Consider the following 22,672-nt stretch of genomic DNA (forward strand, 5'->3'; position numbering starts at 1 on the left):
AAAGGTGCTGTGACTCCCCAAGGTCACGGGGAGGACTGGGGAAGAGCCAGGAGCAATGCTCAGTCCCACGGCTCTTAGAAAAATCCCTCTCTTTTCTCTACAGCCACATGCAATCTAGCAACGGGGTTTGCCGTGCCTTGTCTGCTGGCAGCAGCACGAGCACGGAGGTGGCACGGTCCACCTCCCTCCGGGAGCCCTTGCAGCTGGGGGCAGACATAGCCTCCCCCCAGGTCCTGGTGCTGAGGACCTCGGAGCTGCTGCAGCCCCCTCGGCTTTCCATCCTGCTCTCCCTCGGGTCACAGTGGTGCTGGGGAGCAGCGATGCCAGCGTGTGCGGGAGACCTCCCTGCGTGGCTGTGACTTTGTAGCTGTGGATTTGTAGCCTGGCTGCTTCCTAGCTCAGCATGGAAGACACTCTACAATTTTTAATTTGCCAAAAAAGCCCTCTTTTTAGTTTACAGGGACAGAAGGGGGACTTTTATGTGCAATCTGTACAGCTCTCCAGAAAGCACTTACATTTATGATGTTCATGAAATTTATAGCCAGTTGGCAGTGCTGCTCTCTCCTCTCCTCTCCACCAGCCACCCTGGCAGGATGGCAGACTATAATAAGCAAGCCACACATTCAAGTGGCATAAAAGGCATTTCTACAAGTTAGCCTCCTGCCCAGTCTTATAAACTCTAACAAGTCTCTAACAAGTAGGCAGGATCTCTTTATACCCAGGGAGAAAAACCCCTTTCAGAAATGGCCTTTTCACAAAGCCCACACCTTTCTTCTAATTAAGGTTAAATAGCTCCATGTTTTCTGGCCAATTTCATTCTTTCCCCTTATTCCCCTCTTAACAAGGCAGCCTTTAAAAAGACATCACTAATTGGTGTCTGCTTCTCACATACCATGCGTGCTTTGATAGTCAGTTAGAAAGCCTTCCCCATCGATCAAACTTCCACTGAAAGGCTGCTAATGTGCTCCATGTGTCTGCCACAGGACAAAGCCAAGTGGCGGGTCCCCAGCTCCCTTCTCCTCCTGTTCCCATACTCCCTCCCGGGACAGGGGGTCCACAGCCAGGTCTGCCCCGCGGCACCCCCGGCACCGGCCTCCCTGGGAATAGCCCGGCCCCGGCATTGAGAGCGGTGCAGGGAAGAAATGACTCCGCGATGTGTGTGGCAATTCGGAAATTAATGGGGAGTGGTTAAATGTTAAGGGTAGGATCTAAAACAGAGCAGGCGAGAGAGCAATTGTCATGCTGATGAGGCTGGAGGAAGGCCAGGGAGCTTTCCTGTGAATCCCAGTCTTCCCAGTGCTTCCTGGGCTATTCAGTGAAATTTTCCGGGGGAGAGGGCTGGGGAGGGGGATGCTGCCATGGCAAGGGGCAGTGATCCCCTTCGGCTCCCCAGCCCTGCTGAGGACAGCTTGGGGAAGGAGAGAGCAGGACTCCCGGGCATGCTGTTCCCCCTTCCCTGTGCCCTGGTCATTGAACGACGCAGGCTGCATCTGCAACTGGTGCAACTGGTGGAGCGCATTGGCCCTAATCCAGCCAGCAGGTCAGAGCTGCCACAGTGCCCTTGGGGAAAAGCCACAAGAGATGGCTGTCATTAGGAGAGCGATGCAAGCCAGACCCTCCCCAGGGCCCTGCTCCCTCCAGTCTGAACTCCTTTGCTCTGGCCCTGCTCTTGCAATCCCACTCCTCACCTCCACCCGCCGTCCCAGGGAAGATGCTCTGCCGTGCCCCTGGTCCACTGTGGCTGTCACCATGCCAGCTGCATGCTGGACTCCCAGCTTTGAGTGGAGCAAAGCTCCCGTTCTGTGCTGCTCTGTGGGGTCTCAAAGCACCAATGGCTTAACTATGGGTGACTGCAGGAGATGCCACCTGGCTGGTCTCCTGAGCTTGAGGACATACCAGTGGGCTTATGTCTGGAGTGGGAGAGACCCAGTGTCTTTTTGGAGGGCATGGCAGCAACATGTGTAGGACAGGAGCCCTTGTCAGTGACCCAGGCACCTCTCCCCAGAGAGGGGATCAAAGCAACCACCTGAGAGAGGAGAAGGCAGGGGCAGCATTGTCTAGAGGAGGCTGGACATGCAGGATCACACCAGGGCTTTGCTACAGTGCTGTGCTGACTGCAAACATCTCTCTGTTCCCCCCGTCTAATAAATGCCTTATTTTTAAGAAAAGTTACCTTTCCCAGCTGAAACTTACTGCTGGTTGCCAGACCTTCCCCTAGGGTGAAGGTTTAGAGTCTCTGGCAGGGCTGTTAAGCCTGGAAGTGTTGTCTTCCAGCCTGGTCACAGGGGCTTTTTCCTGGGGTAGAAGCCAAGGATTCCCAGAGGAGGCTTATGAGGGTGGCAGCCAAAACCAGGCATCTCTTTGGCATCAGTGTGTGACAGGCACATGCTTGGCACAAGATGCTCTACGGAGCAGCAACCTCTGACCGTACCGCAGTGACGAGGTGACGGGGTGTCCCCAGAGGACACACACACACACACCAAGTATTTTTTAGTGGCGATTTGCAGCCCTTTGTGCTGCTGGAGCCGAGGAGGAGAGAGATGGTCGGCGGCCAGATGCTGGCTCCCTCCCAATGCTCAGTAGGGCTTGTCAACACCATAGGTTGTGCAGATGGAGACCTGCCAGGAAACGGCGTCCCCAAAGCTCCCAGGCAGGCTGGCAGGTGGCTTCCCAGCTCAGCGGCCAGGGACGTAGCTGGTGAGACGTGCAGAGCCCTGACACAGTTTTGGAAAGCCTCCGGCATGCTTGTGACCCTGCTGTTCCTCCCCAGCCCCCTGCAAGCTGGGCGAATTGAGGGATTACCTGGGTTTTTACAGCTTCATCCCCATTTTTCTGCTGCAAGACAGCCCAGGAGTAGGATCTTCTCTCTCCACTGAGCTTGCCATGGAGCTCACTCCTCTGGCAGGCACGGCCACCCAGCAGCTCCCGTTCCTGGGCACGGCAGCCCTTCCCCAGGCTGGTGTGCCAGCGCCAAGGGCATCTCCCAGCTCCCCTCCGCTGCCAGCTGAGACTTGACGCAGCTGCTTCTGTGGGAAGCCTGCCAGGGCAAAGATGCGGTGCATGCATTTCGGTGACTCCAGACAATGGATAAATGGCACACCTGCTTGTGCAAAGTTCATTTAAATGGCACTCCTGGTGCTGCCGGCAGCCTCTCGCAGCGGTTAACAGGTGTGAATTGGTATCTACGAGTGCACATTTTCCACTGCACAGCCCTTTGTTCAGCTCCTGCTGCTTCCCTGGCTCCATTCTGGCTGCTAAGCACACAAATCTTCCCTTAGTAGAGAAAGTTAAAGTCTTCCCAGTGTTTGGCTTCTTCAAACAGACCTAACAGTCCCACGACTCGCATGAGCCCTTCTGTATCAGCTGGGGTCTCTGATGGCATCAGTTGAAGTGGGACTGGCACGTTGCTCTGTGCCCTAAAATTAACAGAGCCCTAAAGCACAGCCGGCTCGGCTGGCCTCCCTCGTGCCCTCCGCAGAGGCCAGTATCTTTGTTTGCACCTTTCAGGTGGCAGCATGTTGCCTTCAGAGGAGATGGAGCCATGGCTGGGTTGAAGGCTGTGTCTAACGAGGGCAGGCAGCACACATGGCCTCTGCCTTCACCACCCTACACTGCTCCAGCACTGGAGAGGACAGGAGCAGACAGGTCCCATGGTCCTTGGAGATATGGTACTTGGATGAGCAGCACAAGGGGCTGTTTTGGGGTGCCTGGTGCCCTCACACAGACCACCAGCTCTGGGGGACCTTCCCAAGCGTGGTCCTGCTAATAAGGAAAACCAGCCTCCCACTCAGCTGGCAGGACATCTAACATCTGGGCTGGCGTTGCCTTTTCCCTCTAATCCCCACTGATGAAAAGGTGCTTCAGGCATTAATGGATCTGGACCTTCACCTCACCAACCCCATTTTCACAGCAGTGCCTGACCCGCAGGGACCCTGCAGGGCTCAGACCCCCAAGTAACTCAGAAGGGACAGGGCTACCTGAGTACTTAAGCACCTCATTACATGACTGAACTAATCCTTCAGTATCAGATGTACTACCTGAACATCTGTGCTTTAACGCAAAGCGGCCACACTTGTGATACATGCACGGCATCGCACCAGCTCTCTGGAGGCAAGAAGGAGCCTGCCAGGGGGGCTTCAGATCAGAGCAGTCCTCGTGTTGGGCTGTTATAATGAAGTGCCTGGGGAGAGGTACATGAAACACAGTGTAGCTCATCTGAGCGGTGCTGGGAGTGTCTATGCAGAGTAATTGCGCTGCTGATAGCAAGGTTTTCAAATGAGGGGTGCAACTCAGCCACTCAGCAGAGGTGCCTGGTGCAATTCAAGAAGCTCAGGGGGACCTGAGACATGTCCACAGGGCTGGCAGATGTGACACAGGATCTACGGGAAACCTGTGCCCTTCTGGCATGACAGATGGCGGCCAGGTGGGCTACACCAGGGCGTCTCAGATGGCACTGGGTGTCAGCAGCTCCATGCTAAGGGACACACCTAAATACATAGATAGCTGATGTGTATGTGCATATACCCAGCCCTCCCGAACCCATGTGCATGTGTTTTAGACATCTGCCTCAGTGCCTCAGTTTCCCCACTGGTGTTATGGGGCCACACTGCCTTGTCATCCTTGGTCTGACCACCCCTACATGGAGAGCCAGTCCTTGCCCTCCAGCCCCTCCGCATGCCCTTGCCCCATGCTCAGTTAAGCTCCTCTGCCAGGGGAGCGTCCAGCCTTGGTCTGAGTCGCCCCTGGGCACTCGATCCCCTCTCTCTGCCTCCACTTACAACGTGCCTCCTTTCTAAATATAACTCCCGTGGCTTCTGTTTCCAGCTGCTGGTTCTTGGTCTGTCTTTCACAGCTAGATTAAAGAGCCCTTTAGTACCTGGGATTTTATCCCCATGAAGGCACTTACACGCTGCAATCAAAACACTTCTCTGTCTTGCCTCTGATAAGCTGAGCAGACTGGGCGCTGCGTGTCTCGCTGCAAGGCTTTCTCCTGCCCTCTGACTGCACGTGGGGCTCATCTTGGGGCTTCCTTCAGTCCAGTACGGGTCAGCCCCAGTGATGGGTTTGCCCATTCTCTGGAGTGATGACGCCTCTGCCGTATGCATTTCTGTGCAGCTAAATGTCTCACCTCCACTTCTTCAGCATTCAGGTCCTTGGTCACATAAAAATGCATATTGCAGCTCTGCCTGGTACGAGGGCTTTACAGGTAGAGGTACCACCCCCCATCCCCATTCCCTTGGGACAGTTCATTGCACACATGCAGATGGGGAAACTGAGGCACGGGGAGACCAAAGGGTAGCCATAAGTTTATTGCAAAGCTGAGAAGAGCCCCTGGTGCCCCAGCTCCTTTGCAGAGCCAGGGCAAGCTGCTCTCACCACATTTTCAGAGTCTGCCAAGGTGGAAGGGGGGGGTCATCCCACTTGAGTCCTGCATCAAAGACCCCAGGACATCCTGAGCTCTGAGCACAGAGGGACTGCGGTGCTTCTGGGGCCAGGCTGCCTCCTGGTAATGACCCAGGACTGGGAGAACAGCACATCCAAATGGCATGGCCGAATGCCCAGATGGGAAAAAAATCCCTCAAGGGCAGTGAACAAAGGGGGAGAAGGTCCTATCTGAAGTGCAGCATTCACTCGCATGCTGGGTTTGTGCCAGCCTTCTGGCCCCACAGTTGCACCAAGAAGGTTCAGCCCCTCTCTCATGGGGAAGGGACCTCGGAGCAGGCTGTAGGATCTCCCAGATGTGGTCCCCAGCTCACCCTCCTGTGCTCTGTCTGGTGCAGGACTGCTGGGGAGGTCTGGCTGGGCAGTGTCATCCCCACACCCTCCTCCTCCCTTGCCTCCCCACCACGGGAAGAGGAGTGCAGGGTGCTGAGCCCCAGCCAGGGTCCAGCCTCGCTGCCTCCTCTGCTGAGCCTCCCAAAGCCCTCTCCACCCCTGCCTGGTGCAGCCCCCTCACCTACCTCCTTGCAGGCTCTGCTCCACCCCGAGCTCCCTGCAAGTCTCCCCGGCCTCTGGTGCTTGCCTGCCCCAGCTGAGGATGCCGAGGGCCATGCCACCCTGTCAGCTCATCATCCGGCATGTCATGAGCTTACCCCCTTTTCCTCCATTTGCTCTCTGCTCTGCGCGGTCTGCATCATCATCATTGACAAGAGACACGTTTGCTGGTGGACACAAGACACGTCCAGCCTTCATCTCTCCTGCCCAGGTCTCGTGAGCATTTTGTGGGTGCTGCAGAAGACACCTGCCTTTGCAGAGATGCTCTGTACTCCACAGCGTGGTTTCAGTGGTACCCATCAAGGGCCTTTGGGCATTCCAAGGGAAGTATGGGGGCTTGTCACAATGCTGGCACAGCAGAAACCTGCTATTTCCCTTCCCAGGATGTGCCAAGGTCCCAGAAGATGGGAGAAGGCACAGCAGGACAGGAGCCATTCGTATCCCCCCACAACACGCTGCAGTTCTGAACAGACACCTTGGGGTGCCCAGGTACATCGGCACTAGAGAGACTCCCTCTGCGAGGCAGAGCAGGCGTGGCTGGAGGAGGGCAAAGATGTTTCTAGCATCTCCATCATTCGTTGTTCAGACAGGATGGGCAGCAATGGGGAAAGCTCTCAGGCTAACACAAGAGCAGCAGCAAACCCAGTGGGGTCTGGGGGGGGCTCAGAGCTGGGACAGGGTCATCCTGGGGCTGCAACCATCTGTGATGAGGAGCCGCTGGGGCTGGGAAAGGGCAAACTCAGGGAAGGAGAGCTGGGACTTCCCTACCAGTCAGCTTAACTCTGATTCCCTGAAAAGTACTGGAACAATTAATCAAACAAGCTATTGCAAGCCTGTAGTAGATAACAAGGAAATGAGTAACAACCAGCCTGGGTTTGTCAGGAGCAAAGTGTGTCACACAATCTAATTTCCTCATGCAGCAGACCTGGTGCAGGGGGAAGCAGGAGATGTCATGTATCCAGATACGCACAAGGCTTTTGACAGGGTTTCTCAAGATATTCTCCCAGGCAAGTTCTGGAAATGTGGATGGGAGAGAAGTCAGACGTTAGGCAGTATGAGGTGTTTGGGAAGCTCTGCAGGAGATGATGCATTAGCTCTTTACCTGGCAGCAGGGCTGGACTGCCCAGTGGACTGAGGGGTCCTCCAGGCTCCTGTACAATTTTTTCTTCATTAACGGCCAGGGAATGAGACAGGGAAGGCGCCACATGAAGGCAAACCCAACAGTGAGCTGAAGCAATCCTACAGGACAGCATGGCCAAGAGTTTCCTAGGATGTGCATGTAGGAGCACAGCCTGTGAGATACACCAGCTCAGCCCCAGGCTCTGCTGGGGAAGCCATCGGCTTTGGTTGCCACATGTCAAGAAAACAGTGGCCTAAATGGACTGAGCCCAAAGAATAAGAAGGTGATGATGTCGTGGGCAGCAGATGGACCAGGGGAGCTCAGCCCAGCCTTATTGTCCCTCCTGAGACAGCACACTTGAACAGTCACTTTAGGGACCACCTGTGGTCACTCTGCACCCAGGATCACGCGCCAGACCTGCCTCCAGGTCTGCTGGATGCCTGGGCCTGGACACCGGTGGCTATTTCTTCTCCAGACAGATGAGATGGGAGAAGCCAGATTTACCCCTGCACAACAGCAGGAGAGCAGGTGCTTACACAGGGGCTGTCAGGCTAAAGCAAGACTCCCATGCAGACCTCCAGACACTCCTAAAATAGCATTTTTCTCTGCCTGAACATCTTCATTTTTAAGCTGTGGGTGCATGAGGTGGAAAGGAGCGTGTCCCTACCCCATCATAGTGTTATGAGTGTTGGGCTTCAAGCTCTTCCACAGAGAAAACAATATGGTTTTGGAGACTCAAATGCATGCTCTTATTTTGTCATTGCACCAATGAGCAAAATGTTTGAATATGGTTTTCTTGGAGGAGGGAGAGACTCACCAGCCAGGGACCATAAGTCTCTGCTAGCTGCAAGCCCAGGAAAAGGGACAGGCAATGACAGAGGTTATCTCTGGCTGAGGAAGGGGATGCTGGCCGGAACTGGGAGGAGAGCAGCAGATGCTGGACAGGGCTGGGAGAAGGCAGCCTCCCCTCAGCCCTCCACGTCCCAACAGGGCTAAGGGAGCAGACCTCCTCCGCAGCTCCTCCTTCCCTCCCCCAGCTCGTCGAAGGCTCTGCGGGAGGGCAGCCATCACCCACCTTGTCAGACACATTTCAGTGCCTCTCTTCCTCCCTGTTCCGGTGAAGGGTGCCTTGCACGCGGCTGCATGATTGACTTTAAATATAAGAAGGCAAAACAACTAAAGGCCACCCATGGAAAGCCGCGTGCCAGCTCCTGACAGCACGCACATCCTCCTCACAGCTCATCAGCATGGCACGGCTCCCCCTGACATGACACTTCTCTTTCTCTGTCAGCTGGCAGAAGTCATCTTGCCGAGGTCCCCGATGGGGAAGGGGACCAGGATACAAATGAGTTTGTGCCGCCCCAGGTTGCTGCTTCGCAGATGAGCATCTCGCTGGATCAGGCTGGCTGCTTCCAAACCCCAACAAAGGGGAGTGTGCCCCTGAGGAAAGTGTGCACCAGCACCTCAGCATTTGATGGGTGGCTGGGGATGTGCCACCTCTGATGGAGACATGAGAGTGTGTGCTGCTGTCACACAGGGGAGAGAAGGAAGGATGCGAGACGAGGGAGCGTGGGTATCTCCTGTACGAGCATCCCAGGTGCTGCAGCCTGCCAGGAAGAAATGCGGTGAGGGCAACGTGCTGGGAGGGGATCTTGTGGGGATTTTCAGGTCTGGAGATGCTGGAGGTTGAAGCATGGGGACAGGGAAGCAGTGGGAAGTCAGGATGTATCGACAGAGTTAAATGCACTGCTGCTGGAAAGGAAGATCTTTTCCTTCAAACCCATGGGGTGACCTTAACTCTGCCCCTGGGCCACAGTGGCGCAGCCATGGTTGCGTGGCTCGTTGCCCATAAGACCAAGGTCACACTCACGGTGACAGGAGAAATTCAGAGGGGAGCCATGGGGGCCAGACAGTCATTACGAGAGCGTGTCTGAGCAGTGTCGTGCTGCCTGCACAAAGGTGTCCCCACTGAGCACAGGTGTGACGTTTTTCACAGAGAACAGAGAAACAGGAGCTGATGGGCATCTCTGAACTCGCCTCTGCTGAAACCAACTGCCCTTGGACAGCAAAGTGCCTCTGCCTGGCTGCTCGCCTCACCCAGTGCACCTGGAGGACTCAGGAAGGCATGTTGGACACAGCAGCAGGCTTTTTGGCCCAGGGACGCCCCTGACCTTCCCAAAGAGCCCTTCTCTTTGCAGTTTGCTGGAGCAACTGGGGCTTGTGGAGTGGCTTTGGAGCAGCTGAGTTCCTGGTGTCTCACGCAGGCCAGGATGAGCATTCAGTATCCAACTAGAGCAGGACATGGGCAATATTGCCGGGTGAGGAGAAGCTTCTGCAGGAACAGGGAGGACCTGTGCCTGCTGTCTGCAGAGAGGAGGTCTTGCTTTGGCTGCAGGTTCTTCTGTACGGTCATCCCTGGCCACCCCATAGGTCTGGCCAGCATGGGGCTCCATGGGGTCTCCTGTGCCCTGGGCAGAGGTTCATTCTTGTTTCAAGCGCTTGCAGATTAGACTGTGGAAATAATGGTGGAGCAACTACTGTGAGGAGACACCTACCAGACACCCACCAGGCAGAGACATGTGTGCCCTGTTTGCAGCCTCAAAGAAACTGGGGCAAATGAAGGAGCAGCTATTCACAGCAGGTTTTAAAGAAAAGTTTGGATGTGCTGGAGCAGAGTCAGCAGCTTCTCCATAAACTATTCTTTATTCTGCTGCTACATCAGCCATGGCACGGGAGTGTCAAGCAGGGGGTGAAGCGTCCCCATGGTGCAGTAATCACCCTCTGAAGGTGCAGAGAAAACAGCCAGCATCTTCAGAGAGCTGCCAGAGCAAGGAGTGCTCACCTCAAATAACACAGTGCCTGGGGACAAGAGCTTTCACAGCCTTTTGTGCATAGTCAAGGACTGAGAAGCATTTGGGACCCACCATCTTCACCTCATCCTGGCAAAACAGCAGGAGAAGAATGTGCCCATGGAGAACCAGTACCTACCCAACAAGAGAGGACAGACCTTTCTGAGGAAGGTGTTCAAAAATCTGCTACGTAAGACTTTTATCTGGGCAACTCTTGGCAGATCGGCTGGTGTCTCCAGAAGGTTGGGGAGGCCACAGGCTTTAATGACAGCGAACCACAGGAGCACAAACCAGAGCCAGGCATCACCGGACCTGCTCAGGATGGTCTCCCAACCCATGCACGGCCAGTGAACATGGACCAGGGAGGCAGCTCCTGTCCCCTGGATCCCAGGTTGCTGCTCCACATACCTGTGTCCTGGGCCAGCTTCTCCTTTTTCTGCTAACACTTGAGCTCAGAGTGAGGTCACCTGAAGGAGGGAGAAATGGTCAGGACTGTTGGAGGAGGTATTTCTGAGCTGCTCAAATACACTTGAGTGATTGAGTGAACACCCTGAAAAGGCTCATTGGCTTCAGCTGGTAGGGGTGTATTACTTCGTATGTGTGTGTATAAAGTAAATGTCAATGCAAGCAGGCATTTAAAGATAAAATTGGTGTTAATAATAATGATTATGATAATGCTGCCACCAAGAATAACTATACAAACACTGACAGAGTGAGGGCAGGGAGATCCCGGTTTCTAACAAATGTGTGTACTTGGAGAGCTGCAGCTGGCCGATGGGTTTAGGCTGGGAGTGTCTGGCTGGGTGACTGGGCTGCTGCTGCCCAGTAGCTATAGTCCTGGGGATTTGTGCACGCACATTGCAGCCATCCAATTTTCACAGCACTTATGCAAGGCTGGAAACAGGCAGAAATTGTGTCGGCGTCTCTGGAAACCTCTGGGATTGATTTCAGGGTCTCAGTGCAGGTCCCGAACTGGAGATCGCTGTAAAGGCAGGAGTTATGCTTGGTCATTCCTGGCTATGAGGGACTTATTTTGGGGTCTTTGTTGCAGGGATGGGTGAGTGCACGCATGCATGTGTGCACCGATGGGGGAAAATGGGGGTCTCGGTCTATTTCTTTTTCCTAGAACCACACCTGCCCTTTTCCTCCCCATCACAGGTGATCACTCTGCAGTTGTTTCCCTGCTATCTCCGTCTTATTACTACCCAGCGCAGGAGATGGAGGATTTTTGCCATTGCCTCGGAGCAACTGTGCTCTTAAGTTTCTTCCAAGACTCACACCAGGGCTGCTTCTCTGCATGTGTGGTCTCTTGGACTGCGTAGCGCTCATAAATAAATAAGGGGAAAAGTTCTTAATCTTCATTCGAAAGCTCCTGGTATCACAATGCTGCTGCACAAAAGCCATCTTATTAGCCCCAAGTGCAAAATGCTGCCTTTTCTTGCAGAAGCTCATTAATTGCAGGTCACCATTCAACAAGAAAGATGAGGCACTTGAGTTCTTCAGGCTCTCATTAGCCACAGAGCTGAACAGTATGTGTGAAATTAACAGTCACCTGAGTACCTCTATAATTTCATAATTATTAGGCCTAATGGGTTAGTCTCTGCCAAATGGTTTTAACTCCTTCCTAGCCAAAGCAGGGAATCGCACGAGATGCCAAGGTTGGCGTATTTCACGAGTTTTATAACCATTTAACAGCTTTCTTGTGGAAATAATAATAAGGAGAGGAAGTTTCCAGGATCATGTACTGTTTGCATTTTTTAACATATGTTTAGCTTTTAATTATTCATATACAGCACGCCGAGGAAGCAGATAGCCTGTATCCTGGAGAGTGGGTGAAAGAGCTTTCTCTGCAAAAGGGATTTTAATTGGTTTTAAAATGTGTTCTGTGTGTGTGTTTATATTTGCGTGTGTATGTGAGAGTTGAGCCTTTGGTTTCTCTTCTCCTTGATGATTATATTACATTATTTCCCGTCTCTTACATTTTTATTTATCTTAGGCTTAAAAAGCAAAATCAGAGCTAAGATTTCTGTCTCTGCTTTTGAACTCAAGGATCTTGGAAATGGCACTGCCTTTTAATGGGGATTTTCTCCTACTTGAAACCAGCTTAGACGAGAAGCCAGAGGGGAAGGCTGCCTCTCACCTCCAAGTAACTAATTGTTTTTCTTGCATTTCGTCTCACAGTCCAGAGCGTGGGTGCCTCGTGCCAGCTGGGAACAAGCACCGCATGGCCCCCCCCCCCCGATTTGGGGTGACCTCGTGGGGGGGGTCTATTCCCTTGGCCATCATATTGCACCTGGGCAGCCCTCCCTACCTCCACAGCCTGGGGAAACAGCCCCTTCCCTTCCCAGCACTGCCCACACTGCTGGGACAACCCTCTCCCCTCCTTTTGTCCTTGCAAAGGCTGGATCCAGGCACAGGGAAGCTACTCAGGCCAGTCCCAAACACACAGTAGATTTGGTACCTGTGAATTAAAGTTGCTTCTGAAAACACCTCCACGCCCACCCCAGAATGCATTATACTGGGAATGCTGTGGTCTCCTCCAAGACCCAGGATATAATCCCCTTTCCCGCTGCTTTCAGACTTGATGAGCAGTGATGTGGGGACACAGGTTCCATGAGACCAGCAGACCCAGGAAACATGGAGATGTTTAAAATCCTCCTTAGTGCCTTGTTTTGCATGAGACGACTCAGCTCTGGAACAGAAGGTTCCGCTGATGCTGCTCAGGATGGCGTTTCTCCCTGCATGGCCGGGGCTGATGGCAGAAATAGTGAAGAAGGAGCACTTTGGCTGGAAGGCACCCATCCAGCCGAGCTCAGGCAACAGGGTCCAACGTGCTCTCAGCTGCAGGAGTAAAATCCTGAGAGCTCTTGGTGAGAAACTGTGGTCCCGGCAGCTGCTATGGTGTTAGCAGAAGATGGCTGAGCTCCTGCTGCTGCACCAGCCCAGAGCTCTGCCCAGCCTCAGCCCACAGCCTCCGTGCTCTTTAACTCCATCACATTTTACAGGTTTTAGGGTTGGGTTTTTCTGGCTGATGCTGTCCTGACATTTGTTTTCCTTGTGCGAGAGCTAAGGAAGGGGGGCTTGGGGCCTGAACTCCCCCCAGGACTGCAGTGAGGGTGAGCAGGTGACAGGTCCTCACGATGCCTGTGACACAGGGAATTCCCGGGGTGTCCCAGGGCTGGGCCAACCTCCCCCAGGACCCCAGTAGCTGGGGTGCTCGTGGCAGCAGTGGGGACCTGGAGCACCCAAAGCTTCTGGCTTCCAGTGAGAGCAGGGAGGGGTTTCTCAGGACCTTTTTCAAGACGGGAACCAGCTGGGATACCTGCAGGCCATCAGAAAAGACAGAGGCTGGGAGCTGGAGGCTTGGACGGATACCAGCGTCAGACCCCATGAGCTAATGCCTTCGTGGCAGCGTTCAATTCCCTGCGCTGCCTGTGCTGGGAGATCAAGGCTGGGAGGAGGGAGGGACTTTCTTCACTTAGGTGCTGGAGAAACGTCTCCTTCGATGATATTTCACCTTACCTCTCCTTGCCACATCTGTCAACTTCTGCTAATTACCGAGTTTGCTATCACCCTCCGCACTGATGTGAAGGGTAGGAAAAAGAGAAAAAGGAGGTTAAGGGATTCTACAATTATAAATGATGTCTGGCAGGCTAAGGTACCATATAATGCATTATAAGCACTTAAAAAGCTAACCCTTTCTGTCTTCTTTCTTTGGCATAAATAATGGCTTTTTTATGAATAAATCATGCAGCCAAGGTCTCTGAAAATAGCAGGAACCTGGAGCAGAATGTCTCCATCCTCATTTTTGCTAGGACAGCAGAGAAGTCAGCAATCCACTCCATCACCGCTGATAAACCGGGGCGAGCACAACTCCCAGTAATGAAATAGGGAGATAAAGTTTCGGGAGGGTGAGCGGGGCAGGGGGATATTTCTGCCAAAGCACCGATTGCACCCGAGCTCCAAATGAAACATAATGGACTCTGAGGAGATAAGCATTTTTTTCTGCCCCATGAATAAAGCAAGACCTCATAACTCATAGACAGGCAAAGCTGCCAGCAACTTAAAAGTGCTTCCTTCTGCTTCTGGTTTGTGTTTCCTTTTAATGAAGCTCCTCCAAAGCCGAGGGGGGGCTTAGAAGTGGGGCTGGAAGCAAGCCCTGCCTTTGCGTGTGTGGAGTCCGACTCGCCGCGGGCGGTGGGGAGGGCTGGCTGGGCGGCGGTAGCCACCCAGACCTCGGCACAAAGGGCTCGCAGCTGCGCTGCGTGCCGGGGAGAGGCTGCCCCGGCAGAGAGGGAGGTCCTGCTGGCCTTCGAGGCAGGCGTGAAGGCGGGGGGGGGCCCGCCTCCTCCCGCCCGCGGCCTGAGATGAGGGTTCGGTGGGGGCACAGGGCCTGGGCTCAGCCCCGGCTACTGCTGCACCCTGCTTTTCCCCGCCTCGGTGGCTCGCTCCTCTCTGGGGAGGCGGACGCCCCGCCGGCCCCCTTGCAAAGGGTCCTTCCCACCTCCCCGGTTCGGCTGGAGATGTCCTGCTCTGGCCACCCAGGGGGACCGCATCAAGGCACGGCTGCAGATTTGGAGGCTGCCTTGCAGGGCACACGTGGTCCGAGCATCACGGGGTCGGACTCCCCGTGCACAGTGCCCTGCACCCCGTCCCAGCCCCGGGTGCTGGGCTCTGCCGGCCGCAGCCCCCCTCCTCCAGGCACAGCCCACCCTCCTGCTCGTGAGAAGCCAGTGAGGAAAAGCTCATCCCCTTAAAAACACTTCCCCTGTGGGTGCAGGGGTAGGAGCCCCTTCCCATACTCACCCTGCCTCATGCAAGGAGGTTGAGATTCTACATCCAGCCCAGACACCTCATGGATCTCCTGCAGGAGAGTGTTTGCAGACAAGGTCCAGGGTCTCAGCCAACAACCAGCACTCTCCCCTGCACAAGCCAAGCCTGTCATAACCCATGAAGCACTTTTGGGCTGGGCAGACAGCCTCCAGGCCTCCCACATCTCCTGATCATCTCCTGAGCTGCAGCACCAGCTGCCAGAGAACACAGAGTTCATGATGTGCTCCTGGACAGAGGGACTCTCCGGCATTGCTCCTGCCCCATGGCTGGAGGAAAGCAACACAGTGGGGAGGGGGTACAGCCCCCAGGATGCTGGATGGGATGGGGACCCCGGGTGTCACCCCCTCAGCTCACACTCAGAAAGGAGCAGCCCTCCTTATTGGGGGACACAGTTTCACTGCAGTCTTCACTTTCCTGGGACCAAGGGACATATTTGCAGTTGAGTCCTTTCTATGCACAGGGCAGGGCAGGAGGCACAAGAATTGCTGAGCAACCTCCAGCAAGAGGGGCTTGTATTCAACATGGGGAGAGGCTTTGTATTTACAGCAAGTGGTTAGCAGCTGCCGGCTGTATTTGTAGCAGAGAGCTGAGCCATGGGTTGTGCACCAGAGTTACAAGCAGACCTGGGACCAAACATCCAGTGGTAACAGGAGCAAAGGTGTCTTGCCCACCTGGTTGTGGCCCCACAGTTCCCCCCCCAGGCATGATTTTTGAGGGTCCAGCCCAGGGTGCTGATGGATTTGGGAACGACGAGGCATTGCCACCGCGCAGACAGCACCGCCCACACTACTCTCCACAGTCCCGGCCAAGCAGTGCTCTCTGCAGCCCTGCATTAAAACCTCTGCAGCGGCAGCAACGCAGGGCAGTCAGGAAGGCCAGGAGCCCGCAGACTCACTGACTATTAATCAGCCGGCCACAAGCCCTGAAACCCTGCTCTCGGGGCTGTGGATTAAATTATGGCTTCGTGAGGATCTGCAGGGCGCGGGCTCTCCAAAGCCGCCCGGGTGCTGCTGGGGCTGGGGTTGTGCTCGGGGCCCGGAGGTCAGCGCTGTGCAACGCTGGCTGCAGCAGCCTGGAAAGACAAAGCTCCAGCCTGTCCTTGGAGGAGGATTAAGGGTAGATGGAGGAGAAAATGGAACTGAAAAAAAGCCAGAAGTGATTAGGGCTGTACTGAGCAGGGCCAAACGCTGGGGCACCTTTGCACAGCAAACCTCTGTGCCAGCACTCTGCTGTCAGGGACACGGCTGGCCTGTCCCCTCGGAGGGCCACTGCACCCTCACACTCCCGGGGAGTCTCTGGTCTCTGAGGACCTCGTCTCTGGGGACATTATGCCATGCCATGGGCTCTCTCCCACTGTGACAGCCTCCCCGCGGGGTAAATTACAGCTCCCTGTGCATGCACATGCCTGCGCACGTACAAGTGCATGCAGACACTGTTCAGAGATCCTCTCTCCAATTAGTCTGGGGGACAAGCTTCGTGAGAGCTCAGCACACATGGGCACAGCCCCGAAGCCACCCCTGTGCACACCACTGCAACTGTGGCACACGCAGTCACCAGCACCTGGGTGCCAGCAGGCTCCGGCTTGAGCTTGATTCACTTTGAGCTGCCTCCTGACCTGGCTGCTCAGCAAAACCCCTCGGGGGGCTGTGAGAGCCACACAGCTAATGCAAAGGTGTCAGGGGTATGTACGCGTGGGTGCACGCTCACCCACACCCCGTGCAAAATGTACACCCCTCCTCCCACAGCCACCTCCCCAGGCAAACACGCGTTTGCACAATCCGTCCTCCTGCGACACGACTTGCACGCCCCAGCAGCACCCCGGCCCCTCGCACACACACAAGGGGTCCTGTGCTGTGCTCACGGGCTGTGGATGGAGGCTCTTTGCATATTCCCAAGGTCTCCATCGCTTTCCCAGCAGATCCTTCCCTCTCTCTCCTCTTGCTTTTGCTGCTGGGAAATTAAGGTTTCCTGGGGACAGCACAAAAGGGAGGCTCTTCGCTCCTCCTCCTCCTCCTCCGGGTCTCCCCAGCCTGCACATGCAGGTTATTAGCAGTGCAGCCCATGCCGAGGAGGTATGGTGGAGGATGCGGAGCAGGGAAGAAGCTCACACTGCCCTCGTGCTGTCTTATCTGTCCTGCCTGTGCAGGCAGCCCCCAGGCCAGGTGGTTGGGTTGCTTCCTTGGGCTTAATTCAGCAAAAGCAGCTTGTGATGTTTCTCCTTCTCCCTGGGGTGGGCTGCTCATTTTTGCCCCATAAGACAATGCCCTCTTTCAAAAACAAAGAAATTATAAAGTACATATGAACATATGGTAACATATATTCTAGGCTGCCTATGTGGCCAATTTTCTGTATGTTACCATATGGTGCTGCGTATTTAGCAAAAATATAACTTGACTGTTTCTCTTTCCATATGGGGATTCTTTTGCCTTAATTAATAACATTGAGCAAAAACTCTTTCTAAGGTTTCCAAGATTTCTGCAAGGGAATATCTTATGACAGACACATGCTCCTGAAGGCTTTCCTCCTTATTTGTCTATAGCCTTCTGTCCTCATCCTCTCCTGCATGCTCCAAGGGCGTCTGTGGATACATCTGCCTGTGGGATCGCAGGGAGGGGGATGCTGCACCCCGGCTTGGCTCCTGTCCCACCAGCGCCCGCGGGAGCCCCTGTCCCCTCCCCAGGACCTTCAGCTCCACGGATAAAGCAGCAACGCGCCTGTGGGCTGGATCCCACCAGCTCATCCAGGAGCTCTGAGGCGCCGAGTTAACGAAACACAGGGGCAATGGGGAGGCCGCTGGTGCAGCGGAGAGAGCATTCATGGCCACGCAGGGACTGCTGTCTTCAAAGGACTAGAAAGCAGCACACTTTTGCAGCTCTTCAATTAAGCCTCTCAAGTGCCAGTTATCTCATATAATAGTAAAATATGTCAAAGTATCCTCTCAGGACAAGCCTGCAGCCAACGCCAGCGAGATGAAACCAGCCTCAGCTCTGTCGAGGTGGGATGGGGTGGGAAGGGTCAGAGGCACAGCCCCAGCTGCTGGAGACCCTCCCGCTCTCCCGGCCAAAGACTGTAAATGAAGACAAATCTCTGCGCAGCTCCAGATGTGCCCTTTCGCCCCGCAGGGACGTCCCTGCCTTCCAGGCAGGCGAAGGCAGCGGGAAGAGAAGAGCTGGTGAGGGGCAGGAGAGTGGGGACAGCAGGAGAGATGCTGGATTTCCACCTCTCCCTATTCCCTGGTTCTCAGTGGGGATACCAATCTCTCTTTCCTTCTCCTGCATGCTCTGGGGGGTGGGAAGGGACACAGGCAGTGCCCGGGGTGGCTCAGCTTTGCTGCAGGGCTGGCTGGATGAGTCCATCCCTCCTCCTGCTCAGCAGCAGCACATTTCAGCCAGGCGCTGCTCCCCACGGGGCTGCCCCCACTCCCCGCCTCCCACGAGCATGCAGATCCCTAATGATGCTTTGCTTGAATGGTCTCAGCCTTCCTCAGCTCCAAAATCCTCTTTCGTGCCTTGTGCTGCTGCCTGCGGGAATGGGACAGGGCAATGGTGGCTTGCAGCTGGGCGTGAAGATGGTGGGTGCATGGCTTTCCGGGCCCTTCAGCTAGAGCATCTAGTGCAGCACCAGTGAAGGCCTTTTTGTGGGCAGGATCAAGGCTTTGGGGTCAATGGGAACCAAGACCTCCTTGCCTGGGCTGCCCTGGTCCCTCTGGCTCCTCACATCCCAGAGCTCTCCATGTCAGAACATTTGTCTCCAGAGGAGGTCACCAGGGACTCTACCAAACCCCTTCTGCCCCTACCTGGTCTGTTCTTCACCCTGCTCCCCCGCAACACCGCCCGCCTCACCGCATCCCTCCCCTCACTTCTGCATGGATACTGAGGGCTCTATGCGTATCTCCTGCTCTTTTGGAAGGCCTCCTTGCTGCGATGTTTTGGGCATCCTTTGGAGGACAGATCTTGGGCAACACTCTCTAAAGAGCATCCCCTTCCCGGTGATACTAATCAATGTCTTCCAGGCTGCACCGGCATGGGCCAAGCCAGCCACCTTCCTCAGCCGTGCTGACTTCATCCAGCTCACTTTGACAGGTGGGATGGGAAGGAAAGGCTCTCATGGACCATGGGCTTTGTGCAACTTCTTGAAGGGTTCCTTGGCCAGTCAGGGCAGTCCTGTGTGAACTGGACAAATCAGGTGGTGGATTAATTCTTGATCTCTCAGCCTTGTTCTGCATCCCCAGAGCTTTCTTCTTTGAGACCTGAGCTGAATTGGAGCCCAGGTCTCTCCCCAGCTCACTGCCTTCTGGTATCCCCTTCACCTCCAGCTGATGTCCGTCCTAGCTGAGGACCTCCATAGTGGATCCTTGCAGACTGGGCCATGAGGAGAGGTGACAGCAGTAGTCACCAGCACTGCAAGTGCAGTATCTCTTTTGCAACGGCTGCCGGAGCGGGGCACTGCCAGCACCTTGCATGCAGCTGTTCCTGGCTCAGGACCGCACAGCTGCCACATGGTCCTACTCCATCATTTCCTCCCAATCCCCAGAGCAGGACAGAGGGTGGGACATGTGCAGAGCAGTCCATCTTTACAGTCAGATGGAAATCATTCACAGCCTGAGAGTCACACTGGGGAGTACATTTGGTTGATGGCTTGTCCGTTTGCAGGGTGGCTTTGAGCTCGTGTCTGGAAAGGCATGTGTATCCACAGACCAGGACGCCAGGGCATCACCAACACCCTGGCTTCCTAAAACTGCATGATGGGCTGGTCGCATCCAGGGTATCCATGTACCATGAACGAGGTACTGGTGAGATCTAGTTCTTTACCCTGATGTTGTGAAGCTCATCTTCCCATCTGGTGCAATGAGGCTGAGAAAGTGGCAGAAGGGAGGACTGCAGGGAAGAGCAGAAGGACGTGAGAGCTGCCAGGGCGCAGAGAGCTGGAGGTGGAGGCCAGCTCTGGGCAGACCTGGGAGACTGCGAGCACAGGGAGCAGATGGAGTTGAAGACAAGAGCAGGTCTAAGCACAGGGTCAAGGGAAGCTGGGAGAGGTGAAATCTGGGCTGAAATGACTGCAGGAGAGCAGCCTGCTCCTTGGGAAGGGTGCTGCTGCAGAGGAGGTGAGGGCGTCACCGGAGCAGGAATGAAGTTAGGTGGGAAGCAAGCCAGGCTGCGTTCCCACCACGTTTCAGACCAGAACGGCCACTGACCCGTCCTGTCCAACCTCTTGGCACAACATCAAATCCCACCCTCACAACAGGCTGCAAGTCACGCTTGCATAAGGGCTGTCAGTGCACTGAGATCTGTGCAAAGGCTGAGCCTGCCGGGCTCCTGGTGACAGTGGTGGCATTAGAAGATGGCACTGGGAGAAGGTCAGTGCGTGCAGAGCAGGCAGAAGCTGTCAGCAGGCAGCTCTGCTGAACGTCTGGAAGGAGGACGACCATGGAGAGCAAAAAACGGGCTCTGCTCAGGAGCTGACAGGAGATGCCTGGCATTGGGGGTTTGCAGACCTCCAGGGAGGAAAACCACCGGCCAGGGGACTTGGCTGAAGCATGTCCTGGACCACTGCCATTGAGTTTTGGTATGGTGCAGAGCACATGAAAATTTCTGGGGCCCCAGGAGAAAAGTGGAGGTTGGCCTAATATTTTAAAAGGGGAAACAGGACGACGTAGGTAATTACAAGTCTGTCAGACTGACATTGATCCCAGGCAAAATAATGGAACGGCTGATATGGAATGCAATGAATAAAGAATCAGAAAGGGTGATATAATTAATGCCAATCAACAGGGATTTATGGAAAATAGATCCTGTCAAACCAACTTGACGTCTTTCTTCCTGTTGTTTTTTTTTTTCTTTTTTCTTTAAAACCAGGATTACAAGTTTCTCCGGGGAGGTAGTGGGGTTTGCTGAGGACATGGAGAACAGCAACGGATCACCTGTGTGATGTTTTCTCACAAAAATAGGAAAACCCGCACTACCATGTGGGGTGGTTTAAGACCACGTTTAGGAAGTCACGGGCTTGGCTGCACAGCAGCAGGCACAAGCTGCCATTGCAGGGCTCTGCAGGGAATTCTCCCTGGCCGGTCCCAGCAGCGATGAGGAGGATGTGCTGGGCTGTCTGCGTCCCAGCAGCACTCACTGTGAGGAGGGAGGTCCTGCTGGGAAGTCACTGGTGCGGCTCAGGGGGACATTGGGGGTGATCTGCAGAGTGGGGAGCGCTGGGCACCAGACTGCCATGGAAAGGGCTAGTAATGCCAGTGGAAAGGGATAACAAGAATAAAAGTTATGTTTCCTCTGTTGGTGCTCTCTGGAGTTGCTTCTCCAGTGCCCATGTCTTGTGCTGGATGGTGTAAAATCTGGGCAGAGACCCTGGAGGACACAGCAAAGAGTGAAGGACCTTCTTTTGGTAAAAGCACATCCTGGCTTCATGCCTCTGGTGAGACAGGACCCTGCACGGCACAGACGACACGGAGGAGCGAGAGGCTGCATGGCCCCGTTTGCTCCCTGGCCCCGTTTCCTGGGAACCTGTATGATCTGTCCATCTCTGTGCTCTGTCCTAAGGGGGACCCTGTTCCTCCGGGCCCCGTTTGCAGCCGCTGCCTCGCAGTGGTAGCTCACACAGTGGTAGCTCACGCAATGGTGTTCAAGCCCCCAAAGCCCTCCTGGTGTCTCTTTTGCTCCAGCCCTGATCGCACTGGCCTCAGTTCTGGCCCTTGTTCCTACGAAATGCTGAGCTAAACCCACTCCAGAGATGAGACCCGCACCCAATGGCTTGCTGTGATCACTGCGGCTTTGCCAGTCCTGTAACCTCTGCAGATGCTGCCAGCGGGAATCCTGTGTTATGTTGCAGGTTTCCTTACAGCAAGGTGTGAGTGGCTTCATGTCCAGCACCAATCCCCATTGAAACCCACGAGAAATACCTGGATCCCAGTGTCCTCCCCCAGATAACTCCCTGGTTGTGCTCCTCTGCCCCCGGCCTTTGAGCCCCATGTGACAACTGGGGTGACATCCCGTTGGGTTCTTGCAGCTTGTCCACGGCACATTCAGGCTTCTCCTACCTCTTGCCCACTCAGGACACAAATGCCACCTCCCATCCCAGACACCCTCCTGTCCCAGGGTGCTCAGCCACCAAAGAGGGACCCCTCTGCTTCCCTCCGGCCAGGCAGAGGGGTCCCCCTGCAGCAGCCCTCCTCCAGCCCCACAGAGACAGACCCCACGCTCCCCACCCATCGTGAGTGCGTTGGTTCTGAAGGAGCTCCTGGTGCACGGCACACCCCGCAGCACAGCCGTGCCAGGTCCCGCTGTGCCATGACAGCACGGTGCAAACAACAGTGCCCTCCTGCACCCAGCCGGGCTTGCTGCTGGGTCAGGGGCTGAAAGCCCCTCCTCTGTTGAGCCATGGCAATTAAATTCTGCGCTAATTGGATTCTTTGCTAGGAAAGTCTTTAGTAGTTGAAATCCCTCCTCCCCTTCATCCTTTTGTCCTGGACTGACCTATAGGGACCAGCTTACGGGGATGTGCCAGGCCTTCGGGAGCACTTCCAAGACATAACCGCCCTGCCACGCTAATGACTTTTTCTCCAAGCCACCAGAGGACCATCAGTGGACAAGAGCTGGCTGTCTCAAGCCTCCTCACCAGGACTCCCCATGCCTGCACTTTGCTACATGGCAGTGATGTGGGGACAATGCTGGATCCACAAGAGCAGAAAGATGCTCCACCTGCAATGCCAGCAAGTGGAGGTGGCTGAACTGGTGACACTGGGGTGCTTGGCCACAAGTGCAGTATGATGGAGGCATATCATTCCAACACTGTGCATGGTGTGCACAGACGCCTGCAAACTGCCGCCAGCAGCCGCTTCCCTCAGGCACCGTGCGGGTGTGGAGATGGTGGG

This window comes from Aquila chrysaetos, chromosome 16 (genome assembly GCF_900496995.4).
Source record: "Aquila chrysaetos chrysaetos chromosome 16, bAquChr1.4, whole genome shotgun sequence".
Classification (NCBI taxonomy): domain Eukaryota; kingdom Metazoa; phylum Chordata; class Aves; order Accipitriformes; family Accipitridae; genus Aquila; species Aquila chrysaetos.